At 47.3% G+C, this 27,437-nt stretch overlaps 1 long non-coding RNA gene and 1 other non-coding gene across 2 annotated transcripts in view; both read right to left on the bottom strand.

The window, feature by feature from the left end:
• Positions 1–18,362: 18,362 nt before the first annotated feature.
• LOC125965160 (uncharacterized) overlaps positions 18,363–27,437 on the bottom strand; it is a 302,497-nt gene continuing 293,422 nt past the window's right edge. Inside the window, exons 3-4 of the long non-coding RNA XR_007478741.1 lie at positions 20,573–22,294; positions 18,363–20,125 (exon numbers count right to left, since the gene is read on the bottom strand). This is a non-coding gene — a long non-coding RNA (uncharacterized LOC125965160). The remainder of the gene's footprint in view (positions 20,126–20,572; positions 22,295–27,437) is intronic.
• Positions 22,976–23,081, bottom strand: LOC117196870 (U6 spliceosomal RNA). Its single transcript, XR_004477285.1, has one exon. It is a non-coding gene; the product is annotated as a U6 spliceosomal RNA (small nuclear RNA).

Below are 27,437 nucleotides of genomic sequence, written 5' to 3'. Positions count from 1 at the left end.
CCCGTAACGCATCTTCCCATAACCTGAAAGTGTGTTTTCTCAGGTAAACTGATAACACCACCCTTTCCATGTGTAGACGCCGCCCTTACGGCGGCAGAGTTGAACCCTCCCCCCTCCCCCACCAGAATTGACATCCAAGGCCTCCTGGGGGTCCTCCCCAAACCCAGAGGATGTGTCCTGCCTGAGGCTCCTGATCAGGGTGGCCCTAAATCAGTGACAATGTCCTTTGAGAGACCAGGGGAGAGACACGGACACAGAGGAGACACCATGTGAAGACAGAGGCAGAGACGGCAGAGATGTGGTCACAAGCCCAGGGATGCCTGGAGCCCCCAGAAGCTGGAAGAGGCAGGAAGGACCCTCCCCTGGAGCCTCCAGAGGGAGTGCAGCCCTGGGACACCTTGACCTCAGACGTCTGGTCTCCAGGACTGAGAGAGGACAGGTTTCTGTTGCTCTGAGCCTCCGTTTGTGGTCGTTTGTCACAGCTTCCCCGGGAAGCTAATGCAGCTGGTGAGCAGCTCCCTGCCCTGATCTAAACCCTCCCTCCTCCCATTAGGGGCAGCCCCTTGCACCTGTGCTGCTTAAACAAACCATGTGGTTCATGCTGAACCCTGGCTCCCCTTCTGGGCACTAGCATTTTGGAGGGTGAGGGCAGAGAACATCACATGACCAGCCCCCAGCTGGGTGCCAAGTGTCTAGTGAGCTTCCCTGGGGGGACGGGGTGCAGGTACCTGTCACGGTTCTGCCCTTCATCACTGGGGGAAGAGACACCCTAGAGACCCTCGAGGGAAGGAGGGGGCATTAAGGGTCATGAGCTGACTGGAACAGGGACCCTCCCTCCCGTGCATCCCTACTGCATGCTGTGACCCATCTCAGCTGTGAGCACGCAAGGCACAATCATGTGCCGGGTCCTGTGAGCCTCCCAACCAGTCCCTGAAGGTGAGGGTGGCCCTGAAGACCCCAGCCCTCTCCTCCACGTCTAGTAGGTGGAAGACCCACTTCTCCTTGCCATTCCAGAAGCGGTTCTGGAGCTGTTCGGGGAGGGGTTCTGGGGTTTTGCGGGCTGAGCCCCTGTTGCTACGCCCCCACTTCCCCATAAGAAACCCAGAGCAATCTGTTTGCACTGTTGCCTGAATGACTGCCCAGAAGTTTTCTCAGGAAAGAATCAGGGGGTTCTGTAGCAGCATCCGCAGGCAGCTCTGCACCTGGGCCCACGTTCACATCTTCTGTGTAAACACCGAGAACCTTCCCTGACATGTGCCCCCAGCTGACCACCTCTGCATGCCAACCACAGGCCCCAGTGCGGATGTCAGACTGACCGCCCGTCTCAGCCTCCTGTTGTTGTCAGAGCTTCTCCAGGCCCTACTCAAGCCCCATGCACCCACCTTTCACAGGGCTGTCCTCCACCCCCAACTTCAAAGGAGTTCACCTAAGTATTTAAGTGAAAGTGTCCAGAGATAAGAAAGGAAGCTACAAACAGAAAAACAGGTGGAACCAGCTGGGACCAAGATGGCAACGAATGTGACCTCCAACAGAACCTGAGTCTCATCACGGGTTGAATTTACTATATCAGCATATTAGGTGACACACCCACCGGCGGCCATGACTGGACATGAAGGACCAGAAACGGGTAAAAGGAGGTGGTACCCCACTCCCTTGGAAAAAACCCCGTCCCTTCCCCAGAAGGTCTCTTCATCCCACCACTAGCCTCACTCCTCCCTTTGTCTTTACTCTTTAAAATTAAACCACTCTCTCCAGGAGGGCGAGAAGCTGATCTGTGAACTCAGTTCCCGCTTCTCCATTCTTTGGCCACTGACTGGAGCCTGTGCTGTGTTGGTCTCGGCTTTGGTTCTGTTATTTGTCTACTTGAACCCACATGGAAAAAGGAATCCTTCCCCGCTGAGGCAGAGCACCTTGCCAGGCTGGGGCCCAAGCAGGGTGCACATGACTTCACTTGGTAACAGTCTGTAAGGGGACGGTTGTCTCTGCCCGCGGGGTGGGGAGGGAACGCCTACAGCCACAGCACCAGCTCCGTGGATGGCACAGCGTCTTGTGGGCCTGCACCATGTGCTCTCGTCCCCCCACGCCTGACACCCCCTGACAGTCATGACGTGATGACACTGGCTGCTGGGCGTCCAGTCAGGAGGGACCAGAGGCAGCACCTGGTACCAGATCAGACGTGCCTTTTCACGGGCAGGGGACAGAGTAGATATAAGACTTTGCTTTGTGTCTAGAAAACAACCCAAGCAGCTAGAAGGTGATCTGAGATGTGGACTTGAAACCCACGTGCGAGGTGAGGGCTCCCACTGGACACTGGCTCGGGAGATTCCACACAGGCGAGACCACACCCATGCTTCCCGCCCGACCCCTCCAGGCCTCCCTACAGGCACAGCTGGACCTGCGCCCCTCAGGGACCCTGACCCAGAGCCTGAAGTGCTGACGCTGCCAGGGCCTGGGGATGCGAGGGGTCCCTCCACCAATGCTGCTCAGCCCCTCCTCCCCAGTGACCAGGGGAGGGAAGCCCCGTGGAGTCTGAGGCCCGGCACAGGCGAAGCTCGCACACACACACCCCAGGAACCCCAGCCCCGCCCTGCTTACTCAGGCCCACCGCCTGGCCCTCCCGGTGCCCGCATCCCACCGACCCGCATTCCCAGTGTGGACGTCCACGTGCACAAGCCACTCCGTGTCCTGTTCCCACATGGGACACCCCCATCCCTGCTTCTCCCTAATGACAGCCTGGACACCAAATGTTCTGGGCAGGAAGAGAGCCGAGGAGGAGGCTGGACTGTCCTGTCTGCCTCCTGGGGGCCCAGACACAGGGCTTGGGGCTGCTGGGCCTTGAGGTCTGGATGCTCCCAGGTGTGGGATGAAGCTTCCACTGCCCGCTGGAGCTGCTCCTTCTGAGATTCAGGAAACAGGGGGACCCACCAAACGGAGCCCGTCCCCAGGCTCTGCTGCAAGTCTGCTCGGATTTGCTCTCCCGATCCTGAAGGCAGACCTGTGGGAAACAGGGCCTGTGATTCCCACACTGACGGTGTTCTGTGGAATGTCCACTTTCCATTTCCCTTCCTACCCTGTTCTCAGCAAATTACTAGTCAATCCATGCTACCATCACCCCACGAGCAGATTAGGAAGCTGAGGCTCCGAGAAGCCAAGTAATCCAGCTGGAAGCACAGCTGTGGGACCACGGAGTGGCGTCTGCACCCGCCGCCCGCCCAGTGGGACTGCCCATTCCCCGCAGCTTCCACACCTGTTCCCTTCACCCTCCTCCCAGGACCAGCTCACAGAACCTCCTCTTGGGGTGATTCACTTACCTTCTTCTAACAGGATCCGTCTCACTATCTTGTTCTGGGATCATCCGGAAGCTTGTCACTCTGAAGCACGTTCAGCCTCTCATCATCAGAGCAGCTTTCCTGGATCACACTCACCACCTGCTCATCCACTCCCAGCTCAGACCCAGAAAGGCCCCCTCGGGCCCTGAGCCCCATGGCTCTGCCTGGGCTCCCACCCCCTCCTGCCTGGTCCATCCTTCTCATGTCCCCTGCAGGGTCACCAGGAGCTCCCACCTGCGCTGGGCAGGTTTTCTTGCTCTGTCCTGGGGAGGCCTCCATGGTGTCAGGTGGAAGAAACAAGAGGTACCCGTGGGGCCCCCGTCATGCAGCACAGTGGCCAGCACCCACCTACTGACCTCATCACTCTGGATGGACAGGGGTTCAGGGGGCTCGCAGCATCTCCTTGTTCTGCTGCCCACAGGGAAGTTGCTAGGCAACTCTGTGCCGGCTGCTCATACACATGCTCCCCTCCCACCCACGGGACTCTCGTGGTCAGGCCCCTCTCAGGATACAGAGCTCACCTGGGCAGGTACCCGGCAGGGCTGGGCACACAGGAGCCGTGCACATAGCCCTCCTTGCAGAGCACCCCCAGCTCACCTGTGGGTCAGAGCTGACCCTCAGCACCTCAGAGCAGGACCTGAACTAACAGCAGCTCTGACAGGTCTGTGACCCTGGGCTTCACTCTGTGTGGTCTCCCTCCGCCTGGTCTCCCGGAGACTTCCACTGCACCCGGGGCACCAGGCCTCTGTCTCCACCCAGCACCCCTCCTCTTCCTGACTGCTGGGTTCCTCTCATTAGGAGAGGGTTTTCTTGAAGTTGTCTCCCACTCATGGGCCAGTTAAAATGATTAGAAAACAAGCCAGAGCTGCAGCCCTGTGTCTATCCTGACTCTCAGGAGCCCACACCTGTTCCTTGGACCTGGCCAGTGCAGCAAGGCCCATTTTCTGCAACTATGAGCCTCTGGGTTGAAGTCTATATAAACACCACTCCAGGCAGCAAGAGCCCCTGTAGCTGTGCCTGACGCCATTTTCTCTGTCCTGTCAGCAGTCTCGGGGCTGGGCTGGTGGGAGGGAGTGAGAGGACACGGCTTTGTGGGTGGCCCAGTGTGAGTGGGGCTCTGTTGGACTTTCTGCAGCAGTTGCCAGGCTGCCACCTGCTAAAGAAGAGGATGTGTCACCCATACCTGCCACTGGAATTTCTCCCTGGGCACAGGTGAGGAAGGAAAAAAGCAGTGGGGGCCGAGACAGGAGGGGTATCTCAGGCAGGGAAATGGAAAGCTTCCAGAAGAGCACCCAGGGCCAGGACCATCCTGGCTGGCCCGCAGGCACCAAGTCGGCCAGCATGCTGTCGCTCGTGTGGCTCCATGGCCCTTCCTCTAGGCTTTCAAGTCCTTGTACATATTCAGGTGTTTTACCTGGGAAGGGTGGGAACAGTTCAGCAGCAGCTGGCCTGGGGCTCAGCTCACGTTTACTCACAGGCGCCTCGGCACAGTCCCCCAGCTTTGCAATGAGGATGCTCCTTGCGGGGGGGCTGCTGGCTGCCTGGGAGATGATTCCCCACCTCTGACCAACTTCAGAATTGTTTACCACTGGAGCAAGTGTCCTGATAGGGTTTTCATCTGTCTAACTAGTGGGTTCTTAATTAGCAACATGAACGGTGACATCAGAGGTCCTGAATCAGGATGGAAATACTAATCCCCAACAGGTACAGGCATAAAAACCTGGGGAGGCCGTGTGCAGCCGGCACTCTTAGGGATGGGCTTCCAACTGACCCCTCAACATTCTGGTGTCCAACCACTGCTTTAGGATTTCTGGAGCCCAATGCTGACTCTACGGGTTCTGCAATCCAGCCTCTGTCGGCCTTTAGTGAGACCCACACTTCCAGGATCCTATAGAGCAGGGTCTGTGTGACCATTCTTTGGCTTCTGTAACAAATGACCACAAGCTGTATGGTTTAAAACAACAGGAATTCATCCTCCTCCAGTCCTGGAGACCAGACATCTGAGATCAAGCTGTTGCAGGACTTAAGTCTCTCCAGAGGCTCCAGGATAGGGTTCTTCTTGCCTTTTCCAGTTTCTGGGGACTCCAGGCGTCCCCAGGTTTGCGGCTGCATGGCTCTCATCTCTGCTTTCATCTTCACGTGGCTTCTCCTCTATGTCTGTGTTTCTCCTCTTGTGTCTCTCATAAGGACTCTCTCAATTGGATTGATGGCCACCCTAACCCAAGATGACCTCACCTTGAGATCCTTAACTACATATACAAAGATGGTTTTCCCAGATATGGTCCTGTTCATGTGTTCTGGGGGGACACATCTTTTGGGGCCAGGATTCAACCCATTACCTGTGTATAAAATAACCCTCATTTGGGGCTTCCCTGGTGGCGCAGTGGTTGAGAGTCCACCTGCTGATGCAGGGGGCGTGGGTTCGTGCCCCGGTCCGGGAAGATCCCACGTGTCGTGGAGCGGCTGGGCCCGTGAGCCATGGCCACTGAACCTGTGCGTCTGGAGCCTGTGCTCGGCAATGGGAGAGACCACAGCAGTGAGAGGCCCGCATACCTCAAACAAACAAACAAACAAACAAAAAAGCCTCATTTTAGGAGATTACCAAGGCCCCGTATAGACTGGCACAGATAGCAGCCATGTGGGTGGGGGTCTGGGCAGAATGAGGACCCTGGAATCACCTGGAAAGGATGAAGCCCTGGCTTCATTAGGTGAGCTCTTCTACCACAGGGCCCGTGGAAACAGCCACTCCACTCTGTCCGCGGAAAGGGACCCAGTGCCGAGTCCAGAAGGGGTTACCTTGCAAAGCTGGCTCTTCGGGGATTTCATCATCAACAGCATGTGGCAGCCAATAACTACAGGCTTGGAGGAATCGCCTTCTGGCACATGATGACAGCACTGTCACTTCAGGCTCATCAAACCTAGCATAGGAATGTTTGAAGGATTAGAGTTTGGGAGACTGTGAAGCTTGGATGTTAAGGAAATTGAGCAGGTTTGTCAAGGTTGTCACGGAAGCTTCTCTCTTAAACTGAAGGCAGGGCTGGGAGAGCTGAACTCCAGGGATCTTTTAAAGGGGCTGCTCTAAAGCACCATCACCTGAGTGGTGGTCCCAGCATGAGCTATGGTTTGAGAAGTGTGATGAGATTAAGCCTTACTTTCCGTGACAGCTGGGAAGGGGTTTGTAAAGCACCTTGGCTTTTAAGGCAAAGGTTTGTTGCGGGAAAAAAGTGTCTCCCAAAAATGGGTTGAAGCTCAAGATGTCTCTCTCCCCTTCTTGTGAGAGTCCAGGGCAGGTGGGTGTCGGGGCCCAGGTTCTGTCCCCCTTGTTTCTCCTCCCTGCTTCCAGGTGAGGGCTCCAACCAGCAGGGTGGGGTGGCCACGTGGGCATAATGCCCTCCATCCTAGGATGCAGGCTGGCCAAGCCCCTCACCACCTCCACCCTTTACCCTCGGTAACATGAGACACTACGCCCCAGTTGGAAGGGGTGGGAAGGCTGGGAGGTGCAGGATAGCCGTGAACAGGAAAAAGGGAAATGGGTTCTGATGGGCAGCTGTGCGGCCCTGCTGTGAGGGTCACCTGGACGGTAGTGCAGAGACTCTGGGTCCTATGAAGGTTCGATGTTTTGTGGTTCTGGAAGTCCTATAGGAGATGGTCCACAGCAGGTGAAGCTAATGCTCTCAGTGGAGCTGGTGAAGCCAAAGATCTGCAGTTCAGACTGAAGGTGCCGATGTACATACAGGACAAAACCATCTCGTGTGAATGTAGTTCAGGCACGTTTAACATGAATGTAGTCATGTTAATGCCTAGCATCTTCTATCTTGTGCCTCCCATCAGGGACCACCTCCTCAGTTCCTGGGGTTCCTGTAACTCATGTACAGGGGGATGGAGAGTGGGCTCTGTCCAGTCTGAGCCCTGAGTTACCCTGCGTGTGAGTCTGCTCAGGATCGCCGTAACAAATAGCACAGACAGGGCAGCTTGAATAACAGACCTATCTCCCAGTCCTGGATGCTGTCGGAGATCAAGGTGTGTGCACGCTGGCTTCTCCTGAGGCCTCTCTCCTTGGTGCTTAGACAGCCATCTTCTCCCCAGGTCCTCACATGGTCTCCCCCTGTGCCTATCTGTGTCCTAATCTCTTCTTGTAGGACATCAATCCTATTGGATTAGGATCCACCCTACTGACCTCATTTTACCTTGATCACCTATTTAAAAACCCCATCGCCAAATACAGCCACATCCTGGGGTCCTGGGGGTTAGGGATTCAGCATGTGAATTTGGGGGGACACGACTGAACCTATACCACCCTCCTTAGGAAACAAGTGTGCCTCTGTCCTTCCTTCCCTCAAGTCACACGAGGTGATGTAATGGCTCAAGGAGAGGCCACTCATGCAGAGTTTGTGTCCCAGCTCGGGATTCCTTCTCTGCTCTCTTTGATGAGGCCGTGGCAGTGCCTGCCCTGTCCTGAGGTGAGCAGTTCTGGGGTTTCCTGCCGTGTCTCCCAGCCTGCTGAGGAAGGGAACCCAGGAGCCAGCAGCCTAGTGGGGATGCCGGAGACTCTCAGGGCCTTGGTAGATGTCTCTCCCAGCAGATACCCTAGTGAAAGTGGGGAAACATTTGGAGGATTACAGGTGGGAGAGAGTCACGGTCTCGTTTATGCTTCAGAAAGACCACATTGGGGTGGGATGCAAAATGCATCATGGGGCAGGGAGCTTTGTCAGGGCCTGAAGGAGGAACCAAGCACAAGATCAGGCTTGGGCCAGGGCTGTGGGTGTAGAGGGGAATTAGTGTGGGGACTGGCCACAGACTCTGCAGGAGGACCTGAGAGTCACTGGGGAACAAGGAGAGTGGGAGCTTGGGAGGACCCAGTGTTACCTAACCAAAACGCCAAGACAAGGAGGACAGGTGGCTTGTGCTCTAAAAACCCTGAACTCCCTGAAGGATTTCAGCAAAGCAATTTTAAAGGCCAGGTGAAGGATGAGGGCCACAGGGCCAGTGGTCAGCTGGTGCACAACTCTCTGGTTGATGGTGACATAGCAGGCGGTTAACATTGTAAATTCTTAGGCACCAGAAGCTCTGGGGCTATGTGTTCATGATCATCAAGTAGTTAATTTCTTCCACTTGGTGGTGGTTTTAGCATCTGTAAAACAACTCGGGAAGCGTGCAGCAGATACTGTTATCCAGGTACTTCAGAGAGGAGCTACAGCAGAGGATATGGGGGAGGGGTCTGTCCTGGGAAGGCCCCGTAGGGTCCTGCTCGGTTACACCCGGTGCCTGGGCTCAGCAACCAGGGAAGGTGGGGCTGCTCCTGGATGTGGGGAGCTGAAGGACCCCAGTCCTCTGAGGGGCCTGTTAGCCCCCAAGGTGAGATGGGGGTGCAGTGGCTGGACAGAGGCATCTGACCTGGGAGAGGGGTCCAGGCTGGAAATGTCACTGGAATCATCGCAGGGAGACAAAGGCCAGGTGGAAGCAGGTGCCTCACAGCAGACTACGTCCAGGTGACTGCGGTCCTGATAGAAGGAACTCAGAGCCATAAAGGAGTGGCCATCAGGGGCTTCACTCTCCTCTTCCTTTGTAAAACTGCTATGACAGTTTGAAACACCACCAGGAGACTTCTGAGCCCAGTGCTGCCATGGCTTCATCAAAGGGGCTCGGGTGGAAGACAGAACCACTGCAGGCCCTACCCATGTCCCCACTGGGAATGAATCCCATCAGGTCACCGGGGCTCACAGACTTCAGTGAACCTCTGCCCTCAGGACTGGTCCTCTTCCTTGCTCTCACCTGCTGGTCAAAGGCCCAGGCACCCACATCCCGGCTCCGCCCCCACCCCAGGGACTAAGTAGTATTCCATTGTATATCTGTACAACATCTTCATTTTTCTGTCAATGGACAATTTGGTCGTTTCTCTTTCTTGGCTATTGTAAATAGTGATGCCCTGAAAATAGGGGTGCATGTGTCCTTTCTAACTATAATTTTCTCTGGATCTAAGCCCAGGAATGGGATTGCTGTGCACGGGCTTTCTCTAGTTGCGGTGAGCAGGGGCTACTCTTCATTGCGGTGCTCAGGCTTCTTATTACGGTGGCTTCTCTTGTTGTGGAGCACAGGATCTAGGATCGCGGGCTTCAGTAGTTGTGGCACATGGGCTTAGTTGCTCCATGCCATGTGGGATTTTCCCAGACCAGGGCTCGAATCCGTGTCCCCTGCATTGGCAGGCAGATTCTTAACCACTGCACCACCAGGGAAGTCCTATGTTTTGGTTTTTAAGGAAACTCCATACTGTTCTCCACAGTGGCTGCACAAATTTGCATCCCCAACAGGGTAGGAGGGTTCCCTTTTCCCCACGCCCTATCCAGCATTTATTCTTTGTAGATTTTTGTTGGCGATGGCCATTCTGACCAGTGTGAGGTGATACCTCATTGTAGTTTTGATTTGTACTTCTTTAATAATTAGTGATGTTGGGTATCTTTCCCTGTGTTTATTTTTTTATACACTGTGTGTAAAATTTACCTCTTGCAATTGGCTTCTTGGAAGTCAGCCCTGTTTTGAATTCTTTTCCGATGATTTACCCCAGGGCATTTCTTGAGGGCAGGTGATATTTAGAGCCCTGCAGGCCTTGTGAAGATCAAGTGCCCATCAGTGCCGGTTTTAAAGTTGTTGTTATGGGAAATGGCCACAAGGCGGCAGCATGTCTTCAAGCCCAACTCTGGTTACTTGGCAACCAGAGCCTGAGGGAAAGTCCTGTTCCTGAGTTGTCAGTTAGAATGGAATATGCCTGAAGAAACATCCAAAGCTTGTGTCTCATGACTTCTTCCCCCTTCCCCTTTATCCCCGAGACAAATCCCAACTCCTGAAACACCACTCTGCTGAGTATGCCATAATCCATAGATGGAGCGACACTGAGGAAGGAGGCTGGAGGTGGGAACCCCACCACCAGGAGACGGAGCACCCAAGGGAATTTTCAAAGCTCTTCCAGCCCCGAGGCTCCACCATCCTTTGGGTGCACTAGGCTTATTTTCGCTGTAGGAGGGCCCAGCTGGATCTGGAGATTGTGGCTCATGCAGAGGGGAACAGACACTCCAGGGTCTCACTGGCTGGCACATCCTCCCCAGCTCCCTCAGCCCCATGGCAGTCCAGCTTTGGGACACAAGCCTGCTAAGGCTCCAGGGATGTGACACCAGCCTAGGTCACCAAGGACTGAGGGGAATAGAGTCAGCATTTCTTTTTTTCTTTCTTTCTTGTTTTTTAATGTTCATTTTGAATTGGAGTATACAGGTAATTTACAATGTTGTGGGGGTTTTTTAAGGTGTACAGTGACTTGATTCACTTATACATAGACATATATGTGTTCTTTTTTGGGTTCTTTTCCCATATTGCTTATTACAGAGCGTTGAGTAGGGTTCCTTGTGTTATACAGTGGACCCTCATTGATTATTTTATAAATAATAGTGTGCATATGTTAATCTCAACCTGCCAATTTCTCCCTGCCCCCCACCTTTCCCTTTTCATAACCCTAAATTTCCTACGTCTGTGAGGTTGTCTCTGTTTTGTGAAGTAGTTCATTTCTATCCATTTTTAGATTCTACCTAGAAGTGATATCATATACTTGTCTTTCCCTGTCTCACTTACTTCATTTAGTATGATCATCTCTACTTCATTCCCTGTGGCTGGAAATGGCAGGATTTCATGCTTTTATGGCTGAATAATATTCCATTGTGTTTATGTACCACATCTTATTTATCCATTAGGACATCCATCTGTCCTTTTTATTTATCCAGAAGGATATCCATCTGTCCTTCTACCCTTAGGTTGCTTTTGTGTCTTGGCTATTGTACCCAGTGCTGCCATGATCATGGTGGTGCAGGTGTCTTTTAAAGTTTTGGTTTTCTCCAAATCTATGCTCAGGGGTGGTTTTGATGTGTGAGGTGGTACTTCTATGTTTAGTTTATTAAAGAACCTCCATACTGTTCTCCATATGTAGATGTACCACATATGGAGATGTATATCCATATGTGGATGTACCAATTTACATTCCCACCAACAGTACAAGAGGGTTCCCTTCTCTCCATGCTCTCTCCAGCATCTATTGTAGTTTTGATGATGGCCATTTTGACCAGAGTGAGGTGATACCTCATTGGATTTTGATTTGCCTTTCTCTAATAATTAGTGATGCTGAGCTTTTTTTTTTCATGTAGGCCATCTGTATGTCTTCTTTGGAGTAATGTCCATTTAGATCTTCGGCCCATTTTTCTATTGGGTTGTTTTTTGATATTAAGTTACTTGAGCTGTTTGTATGTTTCAGACATGGAGTCCTTGTGGGTATCTTCATTTGTGAATATTTTTTCCCATTCTGAGGCTTGTCATTTTTCATTTATGATTTCTTTTGCTGTGCAAACGTTTTCAAGGTTAATTAGGTCCCATTTGTTTATTTTTGGTTTTCTTTCATTATTCTAAAAGGTGTATCATGAAAGAACTTGCTGCGATTTATGTCAAAGCATGTTCTACCTATATTTTCCTCAAGAGTTTTTTAAATTTATTTTTTAGAAGATGTTGGGGGTAAGAGTTTATTATTAATTTATTTATTTATTTTTGCTGTGTTGGGTCTTCGTTTCCGTGCGAGGGCTTTCTCCAGTTGCGGCAAGCGGGGGCCACTCTTCATCGTGGTGCATGGACCTCTCACTATTGTGGCCTCTCCCATTGCAGAGCACAGACTCCAGATGTGCAGGCTCAGTAGTTGTGGCTCACAGGCCTAGTTGCTCCACGGCATGTGGGATCCTCCCGGACCAGGGCTCGAACCCATGTCCCCTGCATTAGCAGGCAGACTCCCAGCCACTGCACCATCAGGGAAGCCCTCCTCAAGAGTTTTAAAGTATCCGTACTTACATTTAGATCTTTAATCTATTTTGGAGTTTATTTTTGTGTATGGTGTTAAGGAGTATTCTAATTTCATTCTCTTTTTAATTGTTTAAGGAACCTCCACACTGTCCGCCACAGTGGCTTTTACCAATTCACATACATGCCCAGCATCACTGTAGGAGGGTTCCCTTTTCTCCACACCCTTTCCAGCATTTCTTGTTTGTAGGTTTTTTTGACAATGGCCATTCTGACTGGCGTGAGGTGATACCTCATTGTAGTTTTTATTTCCACTTCTCTAATATTTAGCAATGTTGAAAATTTTTCATGTGATTTTTTTTTAAACAGTGTGAGTAAAATTTACCTCTTGCAATTGGCTTCTTGAACATCTGCCCTGTTTTGAACTCTTTTTCAATGACCTATCCCAGGACATTTCTTGAAGGCAGGTGCTTTTTACTTACAGCCCCACAGGCCTTGTGAATATTAAGTGCCCATCAGCACAGGTTTTAAAGTTGGTGTTATGGGATAATGGCCACAAGTGGAAGCATTTCTTCAGGCCCCACATTTCTTTTTTTTTTTGGTAATTTAATTTTTATTTTATATTGGAGTAGAGTTGATTTCCAATGTTGTGTTTGTCTTAGATGTACATAACCTTGATTCAGTTATACACAGATGTATATCTATTCTTTTTCAGGTTCTTTTCCCAAATAAGTTATTACAGTGTTTTCAGTGGAGTTCCTTGAGCTATTCGGTAGGTCTTTTTGATTATCTCTTTGATATATATTAGTGTGTGTCTGTTACTCCCAACCTCCTAATTTATCCCTTTCCCTATCTTTCCTTTTTGATAATTAGAAGTTGGTTTTCTAAGTCTGTGAGTCTGTATCTGTTTTGTAAATTAGTTCATTTGTAGGAATGTATAGATTCCACCTGTAAGTGACATCTTAGGATATTTTTCTTTCTCTTTCTGACTTAACTTACTATGATCATGTCTAGGTCCACAGATGACTGCAAATGGCCTTATTTTATTTTTTTTAATGGCTGAGTCATATTCCATGTGTACATGTGTCACTTCTTTATCCATTCATCTGTCGATGAACATGTTGTTTGCTTCCATGTCTTGAATATTGTAAATAGTGCTGCAGTGCACACTTGGGTGCACGTGTCTTTTTGAATTCTGGTTCTCTCCACATATACTTTTAGGGGGTAGCACTGCCGGATCATATGGTAGATCCAATTTTACCTTTTAAAGCCACTTCCATAATGTTCCCTACAGTGTCTGTTACCATTGACATCCCACCAACACCACAAAATGATTTCCTTTCCTCCATGCCCTCTCCACCATTTATTCATTGTCGATATTTGATGATGGCGTTTCAGACTGGTTCAAGGTAATCCCTTGTTGTAGTTTTGATTTGCATGTCTCTGTAAATTGCTACATTGAGCATGTTTTTATGGGCTGTTTTTCTTCATAAACAGTGTGAGTAGAATTTACCTGATGAAATCACCTTCTTGAAAGTCTGCCCTATTTTCAATAACTTTTGAACACTTACCCTGGGACATTTTTTGAGGGCAGGGGTCATTTAGAGTGAAGCAGTCCTTGTGAATATTAAGTGCCCACAAGCAATCGATTTGAGGTTGCGTTTGTGGGAAAAGGCCACAAGCCAGCAGCATTTCCTTGGGCCCAACTCAAGTTCCCTGGGCAACCAGAGCCTTAGGGGAAATCCTGTTTGGGGTGTGTAAATTAGAGAGGAATGTGCCAAAACAAACACTCAAGTCTTGTGTCTCATTACGGCTTTTTAAATTAGATTCATTTTTATTTTTTATTATTATTTTTTTTGCGGTACGTGGGCCTCTCACTGTTGTGGCCTCTCCTGTTGTGGAGCACAGGCTCCGGATGCGCAGGCTCAGCGGCCATGGCTCACGGGCCCAGTCGCTCCGCGGCATGTGGGATCCTCCCAGACCGGGACACAAACCCACGTCCCCTGCATCGGCAGGCGGACTCTCAACCACTGAGCCACCAAGGAAGCCCCATTTTTATTTTTTATTGGCGTAACATTGATAGACAATGTTGTGTATGTTGTCGGGATACAGATTCATTTTCAGTTACATGGATAAATGTATCTACGCATGTTCGGCTTCCTTTCCCGTATAGGTTAGTAGAGAGTATTGATAGCCCTTCCTTGGTATACATAGCTGGCTTTTGCTAGCTTCTGACACATTCCACACTAATTCACAATCAGGGGACAAAATTCACCTAAGGCTCTGGTTACCGTAGTAACAAGAGTAGGACAGGAAGAAATGCTGCCGCCTTGTGGCCGGTTCACAAAACATCAACCTGAAAACAATTGCTTAGGGGTACTTAATACTCACAAGGACTGTTGGAATGCAAATGATACCTGGTCTCAAAAAATTTCCAGGGGTAAGTAATCGAAAATAAAGAAAAACAGGGCAGACTTCCAAGAAGACAATTTCAACACGCAAGTTCTACTCACACTGTTGGGGGAAAAAAAGGCACACAAAAAGATGCTCATTATGGCAAAGTATTGGAGAAAGGCAAATGTAAACTATGAAGAAATACGATGACCCACCAGTCAAAATGGCCATAAGCAAAAAGTCTACAGAAAATAAATGCTAGAGTGGGGCTTAGGAAAAGGGGACCCTCCTTTGGTGCTGGTGGGATGGAAATGGTAATAGCCACTATGGAGAAGATATGGAAGTGCCTTTAAGGTAACAACAGAGGTACCATATTATCTGACAGTCCCACACCTAAGCGTATATGTGTTGAAAATGAGAATTCAAACACACACAGACACCCAAGTGTGCACTGCAGCACTATTTGCAATAGCCAACACATGGAAGCAAACATGTACACATTGAAATAGGACTCAGCCAGAAAAAAGAATGAAATAATGCCATTTGCATTAACCTATGGTCCCAGAGATAATCATAGTAAGTGAAGTAAGTCATAAAGAGACAAACATTATATGATATCACTTATAGGTCAAATGGAGAAATTGATATAAATTAACAAGTTAAGAAAAGTGAAACAGACACACAGACTTAGAAAACAAATTATGGTTACCAAAAAGGAAAGGTGTGAAAGAGATAAATTAGGAGGTTTGATTAATTTATATACAGGAATACATATAAAATAGTTCATCAACAACAACTTACTCTACAGTAAGGGAGGTGTACCCTATAATAACCTATATGTGAAAAGAGACCAAGCATGAATATACATATGTATGTGTATAAGTGAACAAGATTCTGTACACCTACCAAAAACACCACATTTTAAGTCAACTTACTCCAATAAAAAATAAATATTAAATTAAAAAAAAACTACAAGAAATTATGAGACACAGGAACTTCCCAGGGGGTGCAATGGTTAGGAATCCTCCTGCCATTGCAGGGGACACAGGTTTGAGCCCTGGTCCGGGAAGATCCCACATGCCATGGAGCAACTAAGCCCATGTGCCACAACTACTGAGCTTTCATGCCACAACTACTGAAGCCTGTGCACCTAGAGCCTGTGCTCTGCAACAAGAGAAGTCACTGCAATGAGAAGCCCATGCACCGCAATGAAGAGTAGCCCCCACTCGCCGCAACTAGATAAAGCCCGCGCACAGCAACGAAGACCCAATGCAGCCAAATAAATTTATTTAAAAAAGAGAGAGAAACTGGTTATAGAATGAACAAACAAGTCAAATTAAGTCTCATCACACACTTCTTAGGATGGCCAGTAAACAAACCAAAACAAAAGGTAACAGCAGAAAATAACCAGTGAGGCAAGGACGTGGCTAAATGGGAATGCTTGTGCACTCTTGGTCAGAGGTGATAGGGTGTGGCTGTTATAAACACTATGATGGGGATTAAGCTGGCAAAGAGAAAGCTAAGAGAAAGTAAGGAAACAATACCATTTACCATCACATCAAAAAGAATAAAATACCTAGGAATGAGCCTATATAAGGAGGCAAAAGACCTGTACTCTGAAAACTATAAGATTTATGAAAGAAATCGAAGATGAGAGAAACAAATGGAAAGATATACCATGTTCTTGGATTGGAAAAATCAATACTGTCAAAATGACTATACTACCCAAGGCAATCTACAGATTCAATGCAATCCCTATCAAATTGCCAATGGCATTTTTCACAGAAGTAAAACAAAAAATTATAAAATTTATATGGAAACACAAAAGACCCTGAAAAGCCAAAGCAACACCAAGAAAGAAAAATGGCACTGGAGGAATCAGGCTCCCTGACTTCAGACTATACTACAAAGCTACAGTAATCAAAATAGTATAGGGCTTCCCTGGTGGCAGAGTGTTTGAGAGTCCATCTGCCGATGCAGGGGACACGGGTTCGTGTCCCGGTCTGGGAAGATCCCACATGCCGCGGAGCGACTGGGCCCATGAGCCATGGCCACTGAGCCTGCGTGCCTGGAGCCTGTGCTCTGCAATGGGAGAGGCCACAACAGTGAGAGGCCCGTGTACCACAAAAAAAAAATAAATAAATAAAATAAAAGTATGGTATTGGCACAAAAACAGAAATATAGATCAACGGTACAGGATAGAAAGCCCAGAAATAAACCCATGCACATATGGTCAATTAAACTACAACAAAGGAGGCAAGAATATACAATGGACAAAAGACAGTCTCCTCAATAAGTGGTGCTGGGAAAACTGGATAGCTATGTGTAAAAGAATGAACACTCTACCACCACACATAAAAATAAACTCAAAATGGATCAAACACCTAAATTTAAGGTTGGACACTATAAACTCTTAGAGGAAATCATAGGCAGAACACTCTTTGACATAAATCATAGCAATGCTTTTTTGGATCCATATCCTAGAGTAATGAAATGAAAACAAAAATAAACAAATGGGACCTAATTAAACTTAAAACCTTCTGCACAGCAAAGAAAACCATAAATAAGACAAAAAGACAACCCACAGAATGGAAGAAAATATTTACAAATGAAGTGACTGACAAGGGATTAATCTGCAAAATATAAAAACAGTGCATGCAGCTCTATGTCAAAGAAAAAAAAACAAAAACAAACCCAATCAAAAAATGGGCAGAAGATCTAAATAGACATTTCTCCAAAGAAGACATACATCTGGCCAAAAAGCACATGAAAAGATGCCTCAACATCAGTAATTGCAAGAGAAATGCAAATCAAAAGCACAATGAGGTATCATCTCACACCAATCAGAATGTCCATCTTCAAAAAGTCTACAAACATGGGCTTCCCTGGTGGCGCAGTGGTTGAGAGTCCGCCTGCCGATGCAGGGGATGCGGGTTCGTGCCCCGGTCCAGAAGGATCCCGCGTGCCGCGGAGCGGCTGGGCCCGTGGGCCATGGCCGCTGAGCCTGCGCGTCCGGAGCCTGTGCTCCGCAACGGGAGAGGCCGCAGCAGTGAGAGGCCCGTGTACAGCTAAAAAAAAAAAAAAAAAAAAAAAAAAAAGTCTACAAACAATAAATGCTGAAGAGGGTGTGGAGAAAAGGGAACCCTCTTGCACTGTTGGTGGGAATGTAAATTGGTACAACCACAATGGAGAACAGTATGGAGGTTCCTTAAAAAAACAAAAATAAAACTACCACATGATCCAGCAATCCCAGTCCTGGGCATATATCCTAAGAAAAACATAATCCAAAAAGATACATACACCCCAATGTTCACTGAAGAACTATTTACAATAGCTGAGACATGGAAGAAATATAAATATCCATTGACAGAGAAATGGATAAAGAAGATGTGGTATGTATATACAGTGGAATATTACTCAGCTAGAAAAAAGAATGAAATAATGCCATTTGAAACAACATGGGTGGACCTAGAGTTTATCATACTAAGTGAAGTAAGTCAGACAGAGAAAGACAAATATCATGTGATATCACTTATATGTGGACTCTAATTTTAAAATGATACAAATGAACTTATTTACAAAACAGAAACAGACTTACAGATGTAGAAGACAAACTTATGGTTACCAAAGGGGAAACGTGGGGGTGGGGAGAGGGATAATTCAGCAGTTTGGTAGTAACATACACACACTACTGTTTATAAAGTATATAACCAACAAGGACCTATTGTATAGCACAGGGAACTCTACTCAATATTCTGTGATAATGTATATAAAAAAAGAATCTAAAAAAGAATGAATATATGTGTATGTATAATTGAATCACTTTTCTGTATACCTGAAACTAACACAACATTGTAAATCAACTGTATTTCAATAAAATTTTTTAAAAAATAATGGGGTGAAATGAGAATCAACTGAGGAATTAGGCAAAAACAGAAATACAGGGAAAGACAGAGAAAGTCACATGATGGAGAGACATGCATGTTCTCCAAATTGTACACAAAAATATGCAACGCTTAAAAACATCTTTGTTGTAGAGACAAAGAGAGGGTTAAAAAAAGTTTACTTGGAGGGAGAACCAGTAAGAGATCATTTTCCAAAATCTGGCTAAAAATTGCCATAACTTTATAGATACGGATGAGAGGATGAATAAAGTGATGACCAAGGCCAAGCACAGCCCCGTTCTCTGATCCCATGAAATGGCTGAAGGATACTGTGAAACTTCTTGCTGTTTACTAATACCAAGTGCATTTTCTACTTTTTCTATTCTATCCCAGCCCTCTTGTGGTGAAATGACAACACTGCAACCAACTGCATTCCACTTAAGGCAACCAACTTTTCCTTCTCAAATTAGTAATAAAGAAAGCACGTAACCCTGCTTTTTGCTAAGCTTCGTTGTAAGTGCTTTACATATATTAATTTATTTAAGGTAGGAACTATTATCCCCAACTTGTAGGTACTCTAACTTGCTTATGGTCACACAGCAGTTAAGTGGCTCTGAGGATTTTAAAAGGGGTCTTATTTAAACCATTTTGGGTTGCATTAGGTAAACAGTAGCACTTTAAATAAGCATCTGTTAGAGATTTAATTAATAAATTAAATGGTTTAATAAATCAACCCATTCCCTATTTTGCAGCATGAACTATTTGCTCTGCAGCCATCAAAAATTCGTCTTTCATGTGACTGGGAAAATGTTATACTTTTTTGGTGTAGAGATTAATTTAAAACCTTCTTTATTTTTAGGATTTAAATAGTTACCAAAAAGTCCCCTCACTTATAAGCTATACAGAGAAAAGCAGGACCTCCTCTCTTCCTCTCCTTCTTTCTCTCTCTCTGACACAAACACAAACACACACACACACACACACACACACACACACAGGCACACACTCTCAGAACTGAGTATTGTCTGAGACAGTGAGGTTTATTTTTATTGTTTTCAAGTTTACTATTTGTTTATAAATTTTTCCAGTGCCCACTTCTAACCCTAAATCCATTCCAATATTAATAAGAAAAAGTCCACCCATAGTATTATTCACTCTAGTGGGAATGTAAAATCTCTGACTTTCAGCCTATTAAGTTAAATAGGCTCCCAGGACAGGCAGGTTCTCCAGCCAACGAGTTCAGCTGTGGACATGTGAAGCCATGCGTGTCATAGTTAGGCTTAGGTAAGAGACCGAGGGTGTGCACAGGCATCACTGGGAACGGGAGATGAATCCCCGACAGGATCTGTGCTGCCAGGTGGAAACCTACACGCACACATGAGCCAGGCTGGGACCCTCTGGGATGGCAAGGTGGTGTGTGGGCAGGGCCCCTGCCAGGCATCCTCAGTGTCTGGGGGTAAGACACAGATGGCCCGGCAGGAGAATGATGGGAAGCTGGGAGCGGGGCCTCTTGACAACTGTGCAGGGACACAGGGCAGGGGTACTTCTGAAGTAGGTTTTGTTTCATGGAGCAGGGGATCCCATATAACTTATAGGAAGATATTTCCAAGGATGGCAGTCTCTAAAAGATCATCAAAATACCAGGAATGGAAGGGTCACGTACTTTCCAGAGTTCTTAGCACAAGCATGGTTTCAAGGCTGTAACAGGAGGAATGAAAGCACTGCAGCAGCAGCTCCGGGGAGGGAGGCCCGTCACCCCTCTCCTCATCCAGAGGCTCCTGTCTCTCCCCTCCAACCCATGCCGGAGGCCTCAGACTGGGGACACTCAGCTGCAGACATGGCAGGGGAGTGGAGCAGAGCGCTGGCCGGCCTGTGTGAGAGGGAGATGCGGGTCCCAGCCAGCGCTCAGCGGTATTTGGTACCGCATCTGCCGGTCCTGAGCCGGGAGCTGATCCACAGGGCGAGGCAGAGTCAGCGGGCGAGGTTGTGCCTCCCCAGCTGGCAGCCATGTGTTTCTAAACTGACCGGGGAAGCTGTCTCCGAGCAGAACTGGGAGGCCAGCTGCCTCACTCCCCACAGCCCAGTGGCTTTTGTCCTCCACCCCCTCCTGCCAGGAAAGGGCCTGAAGTTTATATGACCACTCACCAGACTGTCTGCATTTTAATCCTTCTCCCCAGTGCAGAATCGACGGCTTTGTTATGATGCTGGGCATCAGTGTGCTCCACGGGGGCAGAGCAGGCTCCACACACCCGTGGCCACCACCACGAACACCGGCGACGCCTGATGAGAAATAAGTGTGGCCCTCCACCTGGGGCCCAAAGAATTCAAGAAGAACCTGCTGGGCTTCCCTGGTGGCACAGTGGTTGAGAGTCTGCCTGCCGATGCAGGGGACACGGGTTCGTGCCCCGGTCCGGGAAGATCCCACGTGCCGCGGAGCGGCTGTGCCCATGAGCCATGGCCGCTGAGCCTGCGCGTCCGGAGCCTGTGCTCCGCAACGGGAGAGGCCACAGCAGTGAGAGGCCCGTGTACCGCAAAAAAAAAAAAAAAAAATAGAACCTGCCAAACCAATCATACAGAGAGCACGAAGTGTGTTTTCTTACCCTAGTGAGCAGCAGAGGATAAAGGAATGATGGGAAAGGAGGAAAAGTAACATTGAAACAGGCAGGAAGGGAATATGAATTTATGACCCGAATAATAATATTTCTGCTCTATGTATTCTGGAAAGTTTTATCTTCCTACCATATAAAGGAATTGGGTGGTTTTCTTTTCAGCAAAAAAACTCCATCAAATCAATAATGCCTGATAAGTGTGTCATATAAAAATACGGTCCCAGCATCTGTAAAGGGTTCTCTTCCTCGTTTCAATCAGTGGCATCACCATCACCATCGCAGTCAGGGTCGTCCCTTCCTCTCAGCCCTCCCACACCCCATCAACACCAGTTCCACCCATTTCCCCTCCGCCTCAGAGGCACCGCACCTCAGTGTCCCTCCCTTACCCCCACCTCTCTGCCCCACACTCTGGCCCAGACGCCCTCGGAGGGGATGGGACACACTCAGCTCCCCGGGCGCCCCCAGGGCTGGCAAGGGGTGCAGGAGTCCCAGGCCACGGCGGTCCAGTGGGCGGGAGTTCCCCAACAGCCCACCTCTAGGGGCACACACCCACCGGGGGGCGGAGGGAGACGTGGAGTCTGAGCCGGCGTCAGATCCTGCCCCCCACCCGCATGTCCCCTATGCGGCTCAGCACTCCCTTGCCCCCCCACCCCGCTCACATCCTCTGGACGCCAGCCGTGCAACCACAGTGGTCCAGACCTCAAGGCCCAGCGTCACAAAGGGTTGGCTCTGACACCCAGTGAGCACGTGACCTGGGGCACGTTCCTAAGCATCTAAGCTGTGAAATGAGACTAACGACAGCACTGAATGGGGGGGCGGCAGTGTGGGTAGCCAGCACAACAAGCTTTGTAAACAGAGGGCCCGCAGCAGTCAGTGCCAGCAGGAGGCTTCTCCTCACCTTTTCCTCCCCGCGTCGCCTGCATCGTCAGGAAACCCAGCTCCCGTCAGCGTGGACACGGCCCCGTGTTGTCCTGAAGCCAAAACCCCAGCAAGTCCTAAGGAGACCCAGCACCTCTCGGCAGAGACGCTCACCCCGGGCGTGCCAGCCGCGGCCCTGACGGTGCCTGCGACACAAGGCCTCTCAGCTGCGCTCATAGCCGAGTCCGCGGGGAATGCGCACGCGCCGTGGGTCAGAGACGGCTCAGCGCCACCCTGTGGTCAGCGCGGGAAGTGCAGGCCACGCCTTCCTCACGGGTCACCGGCGACAGCTCCCCCTGCTGGCGGAACTGCTGAACCCATTAACCTGTGGAAATTCAGACTGAAATGGAGACAGTATCCCATAAGTTCTCCAGAAAGAGTTAATGAACAATTAACCATTTGGTGTGACATGCATGAAGATGCAAAGTTTACAACTTACACCAAATTCACCAAAAAATTACTCATAGGGACTTCCCTGGTGGCTCAGTGGTTAAGAATCCGCCTGCAGGGAACACGAGTTCAAGCCCTGGTCTGGGAAGATCCTACATGCCGTAGAGCAACTAAGCCCATGCACCACAACTACTGAGCCTGCGCTCTAGAGCCTGTGAGCCACAACTACTGAGCCCGCGTTGCCACAGCTACTGAAGCCCGCACGCCTAGAGCCCGTGAGCCACAACAAGAGAAGCCACTGCAATGAGAAGTCCGTGCACCACAAATAAAGAGTAAGGCCCCACTTGCCACAACTAGAGAAAGCCCACCCACAGCAACAAAGACCCAATGCAGCCAAAAATAATAAATAAAAGTAAATAAATAAAAATAAATTTAAAAAATTATTCATAGACAAATTTTAAATGCAAAATGATTCAAAATTATAGGAGAAAACATAGAAAGAAAAACACATGAGCTTGGGTTTCGTCATGTAGATCATGAGTGCTGAGTTTTCCTTTAATACAGTCGCACATCTTAATTTTTTTAAAGATTTTTTTATGTGGACCATTTTTAAAGTCTTTATTGAATTTGTTACAGTATTTCAAAAATATGGAATTTGCATGTCATCCTTGCATAGGGCCATGCTCACCTTCTTGGTATCGTTCCAGTTTTAGTATATGTGCTGCCGAAGCAAGCACCACGAGCACTAAGTTTTAACACACAACACAAAAAAGGGCAGTCCACAAAGAAAAATAGGTAATATTGTGAACTTTATAAAATAAAGATTTCTACTCTGTGAAAGACCTTATTCAGGAAATCAAACGACAAGTCACAAACTGGGAGAAAAATATTTGCAAACACATATCCATTAAAGGATTTGCCTCAAATATACAAAGACCTCTAACACCAGTAACCCCATTAAAATTAGGGAAAGAACTAAACAGACACCTGGCCAAAAAATATATACAGATAGTACACACAAATATACTCAACATCATATAACATCAGTAATTACAAATTAATACAGCAATGATATATCACTATTCACCTATTAGAACTGTCACCTGAAAACTGGGTTCCCCTCTTGATGGGTGCCAAAGCCAAAAGACAACCGAGCCGAAGATGGGGAGAACGAAGGATTTATTACTTGCAGCAAGTGAGGAGAACACCAGGGATCTTTCCCAAAGCAGTGTCTCCCTGAAGAGGAAAATTGCGGAAGTTTTAAACCAAGGATAAATGCATATTCATGAAGGGGCTTGGGCAGTCTACAGCGTCCAAGCTTCAGTTGCTTGAAGTCAGGAGGGTCAGGAGGGTCAGAAAAGGTCAATGTCATCCATTAGGTTCCAGCTGACCTAGTGGTTGAGCACTTTGGGATAATCTTTACATCAAAAGAGAACTGGGAGTCTTTACAACTGATATATTATCTTTGCTATTGTTATTTCGCTTGCCTGATTAACAGTCATTTGTTTCTACATTCTCTTGTTCCCTTAAGATATTAATTACTGAGTCCTGTTCAACAGCAAGCACTGTGGCCAGGCTAAGATCACAGAATGGTTTAGGCCAAAACTGGCTTCTCTTCTGTCAAGAAAGTCATGACTGGTTTTCTTTCTCTGGGGACACCCTACCCTATCTGCTTAAAAGATCCTCCCCTTGAGATATTTCACCCCTCAATCTTGAGGGGTATGATTTTTTTATATATTCTTACAATGTCAATTACTTAGCCATAAAGACAGATTGAACTTCTTATCCACACCAAATATTGGATGGCACTCAAAAACATTAAGTAAAAGTGTCAGACATAAATGTGTACATTTTGATTTGCATCATTTTTATGAATTTCAAGAACTGGACAAACTGATGTATGTTTATACAAATCAAGACAGAGCCTGCATACGGTGGAGTAAAAAGGTAGGTTCCTCCCTAGTTTATGAAATGCTTTACCCACAGCCCTTAGTTCACTCTTTGACCAAGGTGTGAAAATACCTGAAGCAGTTAGTCTGCAGCCTCCAGTGGTTTTGTTGTAAATGATAGCTGCGTAATAGTCCCTTCAGAGTAGAAGTGCAGTTTGGACAGAGAATTAGTAATACATGAGTACTCGGGTGAAGATGGAAAGGGGCGAGCAGTAGGGTTCATGTCAGTCCCTCGTATTTTGTTTTAGGTACATTTTGTGTCTTTAATTTCACATTAGACTTTTGTAATGAGTCATTTAATGAAGCTATTTTGGAGTCATGAAGCCTTTTGTAAGCTTCTGCATACCAATTGAAGTAGGCATCCTTTCTGTCTCTACGCTTTGGGATTCCCTTTTTCTCAAGTGCACTTCTTAAGTGAACGATCACATTTCCCGTAATTGTCATTGTAATTCTAGGTTGTTTTTAGTAAAATCTCGCCATTTTGTTAGATATTTGGAACTTTCGAGAGTATAGTTGTTAAACATAAGGTAACCAGGTATGCTGGGAAATGGCACACAACTCTTCAGACATAAGAGATTCCACTTCTTTCAGTCAGGCTTTTGGGTTTCTTGGAGCCAAACCAATCAGCTTCCAATATATCCAAGATCTCCATGAGCAACTAGCCTTTACTTAATATCCACCCAAGGCCTCCCACTTGACCCAGTCTAGCTCAAATTGGACCCAATTTGATCCTGGACCCAGTCCATCTCCATCCGTAACCACCAATAATTCCCATGGAACTGTGGACTGAGGGTAAGGATTGACCAGCAGACCTCAGAGAAAGGGGGCTGCAGGCTGATTCCACATGAATGGAGCACTGCAGATGTCACCACGGTTCCTAAGGTGGAATTCAGGGAAGGATTCCAGACAAATGGGGAAATGCAGACAAATCGGTTACCAGCGCTCAGTATGGTATCCAGGGTCAGTGCTCAGGGCTGGGGTTTTCCCCTGGGAACTGTGGTCTAAAGCCAATTAGATCGGGAGCTCAAACACAAATACAGCAGAACTCAACCAAGAACTTGCCAAGGGCTCTCGAAATGGCAAGAAAGACAGTGAGCTCCGAACAAGGCTTGTGGGGCATGATGATGCCTGTGTTACTCCTTGTCTCTGAATGTGGTCAGAAAACCACTTCGGAGATTGTCGCTGCCACGAATCTGTTAGAAAGCAAAATCCAACCGAGTAAATCTGAAGATGTATTTGGCTTTGTTAGGTGATACATGAACTGGCCAGCATCCCATCTAGAATCTAAAAGAGTGCTCCCAGGGGTTGTACAAAATGAAAAAAATTTATGTAAACAAGGGTGAGACAAGGAAGCGATTAGCAAAAGAAAAGAAAAGATTATTTTTAAGGGCAGGATAACTTCTTCAGGCAGAAGGGCAGGGCAGGTGTTTCATCATGCAGATTGTTTCTTCCTCCTCTAAGGGCTGGAGAGGACCTACCTGGCAGCTCGCCTCACTGGTGCTGACCAGAATATTCCAGACTAGTTGATTAAGTATACATTTCTGATGAGGGTTGAAAATGCACTTAGGTTTGGCATTAGGGCTTTAGTGCTAATGATGCAATGTAAGGCCTGTGATTTGTTGGTGTTTTTACCACTATCTACTTGCAAGCTGTATGAAACACAATTACCTTTCAGTGATTGGAATCTCATCACCCTTGGGTAATGCACATAGTGTAGCATTTTTACAAGTGTAGACTTGTAAAAAACAAAGTCTCATACCAGTTACTTGCAAGCTGTGTTCAGCACAGCACTGTTTCAATGACAAGAAATGATACTCATTTATGATATGTGTACTGAAATGTTAAGAAAATTTAAATTACTTGTGTTAAGAAAACTTCTTAGAAGCCAGTTACAATCTGCGTTAGGCAGTGTTCTCTCAGTGAAGTGTTTAGTAAGCCTTCTTTAAAGAAGTTTGTTACAAGCAAATTGCAAGCTGGGTACAGCAAAGTATGCTTTCAGTGAATGGAAGTGATACTATTCTGTAATGTACGTTGTGAAGCGTTTAACAAGACTTGTAAGGAAATGTTTCTTACAAACTCCTGGCAAATGGCATTGAACACAGAATTCTTCCAGTGCAGGGATGTGATACCTCTTCTGTCATGCATGGAGTGATGTGCTTCACGAGACTTGTAATAAGGTGCTTCTTTAAGGCCTCTTTCAAGGTGCATTTACAAGAGGGTTCTGTGAGTGGAATTGATAACCATCCTGTAAGGTAGGTCATGAAAACCCATTCTGTGAGCATGTACTGATGTGTTTAGTAAGGTATTAAAGACATTTCTTATAAGCTACTTGCAAGCTGTGTTCAGCCCAGCGTTCTTTCTGTGCAATGAATTGACACTTGTGGAATGCATTTATTTTAGTGTATAAGCAAACCTGCAATAAAGATTTTTCTGACAGGTACTTATAAATTGTGTTTAGCACAGCATTGTTTCAGTGAATGGAAATGACACTCATCTATGATACATGTACTGGACATGTGATTCACTGAACTTGTGTTAAGGAAACTTCTCACAGGCCAGTTACAGCCTGGATTCAGCAGAGTGTTCTCTCAGTGAATGGATGAGATATGCTTTCTGTTGTTCATGCAGTCCAGTGCTTAATAAAACTTCACTAGAGAAGTTTCTTATAAGCAAGTTGCAAACTGCATACAGCAAAGGGTGCTTTAAGTCAATGGGAAGGATACTATTCAGCGTCCATATAGTAAAGCATTTAACAAGATGTGTAATAAAATGTTTCTTACCAACTCCTTGTGAATGGCATTGACTACAGAGTTCTTGCAGAGCACGAGAATGATATATCTTCCGAAGTGCATGTAGTGATGGGCTTACCAAGAATTCTAATAAAATGTTTCTTTTAAGTCTATATTCAAGGTGCATTCACATCTGTGTCCTTTCAACAAGCGGCGATGATATCCACCCTGTATGGGAGGAGTGAATACCCATTCTGTGAGCATACGTTTAACAAGGCATGGAAGACATTCCTCATACTTGCCAGTTGCATTCAGCTTACTGTTTTTTCTCCAAAAGGAATTGATACCCACTTTGTAGCGCATTTACTGTAATGTATAAGCAGACCTGTGATAACGATTTTCTCACAAGTATTTT

The sequence above is a fragment of the Orcinus orca genome, chromosome 8, assembly GCF_937001465.1.
Source record: "Orcinus orca chromosome 8, mOrcOrc1.1, whole genome shotgun sequence".
Lineage (NCBI taxonomy): Eukaryota > Metazoa > Chordata > Mammalia > Artiodactyla > Delphinidae > Orcinus > Orcinus orca.
The sequence above is the reverse complement of the archived record's forward strand: the minus strand, read 5'-3'. Positions and strand labels throughout refer to the sequence as shown.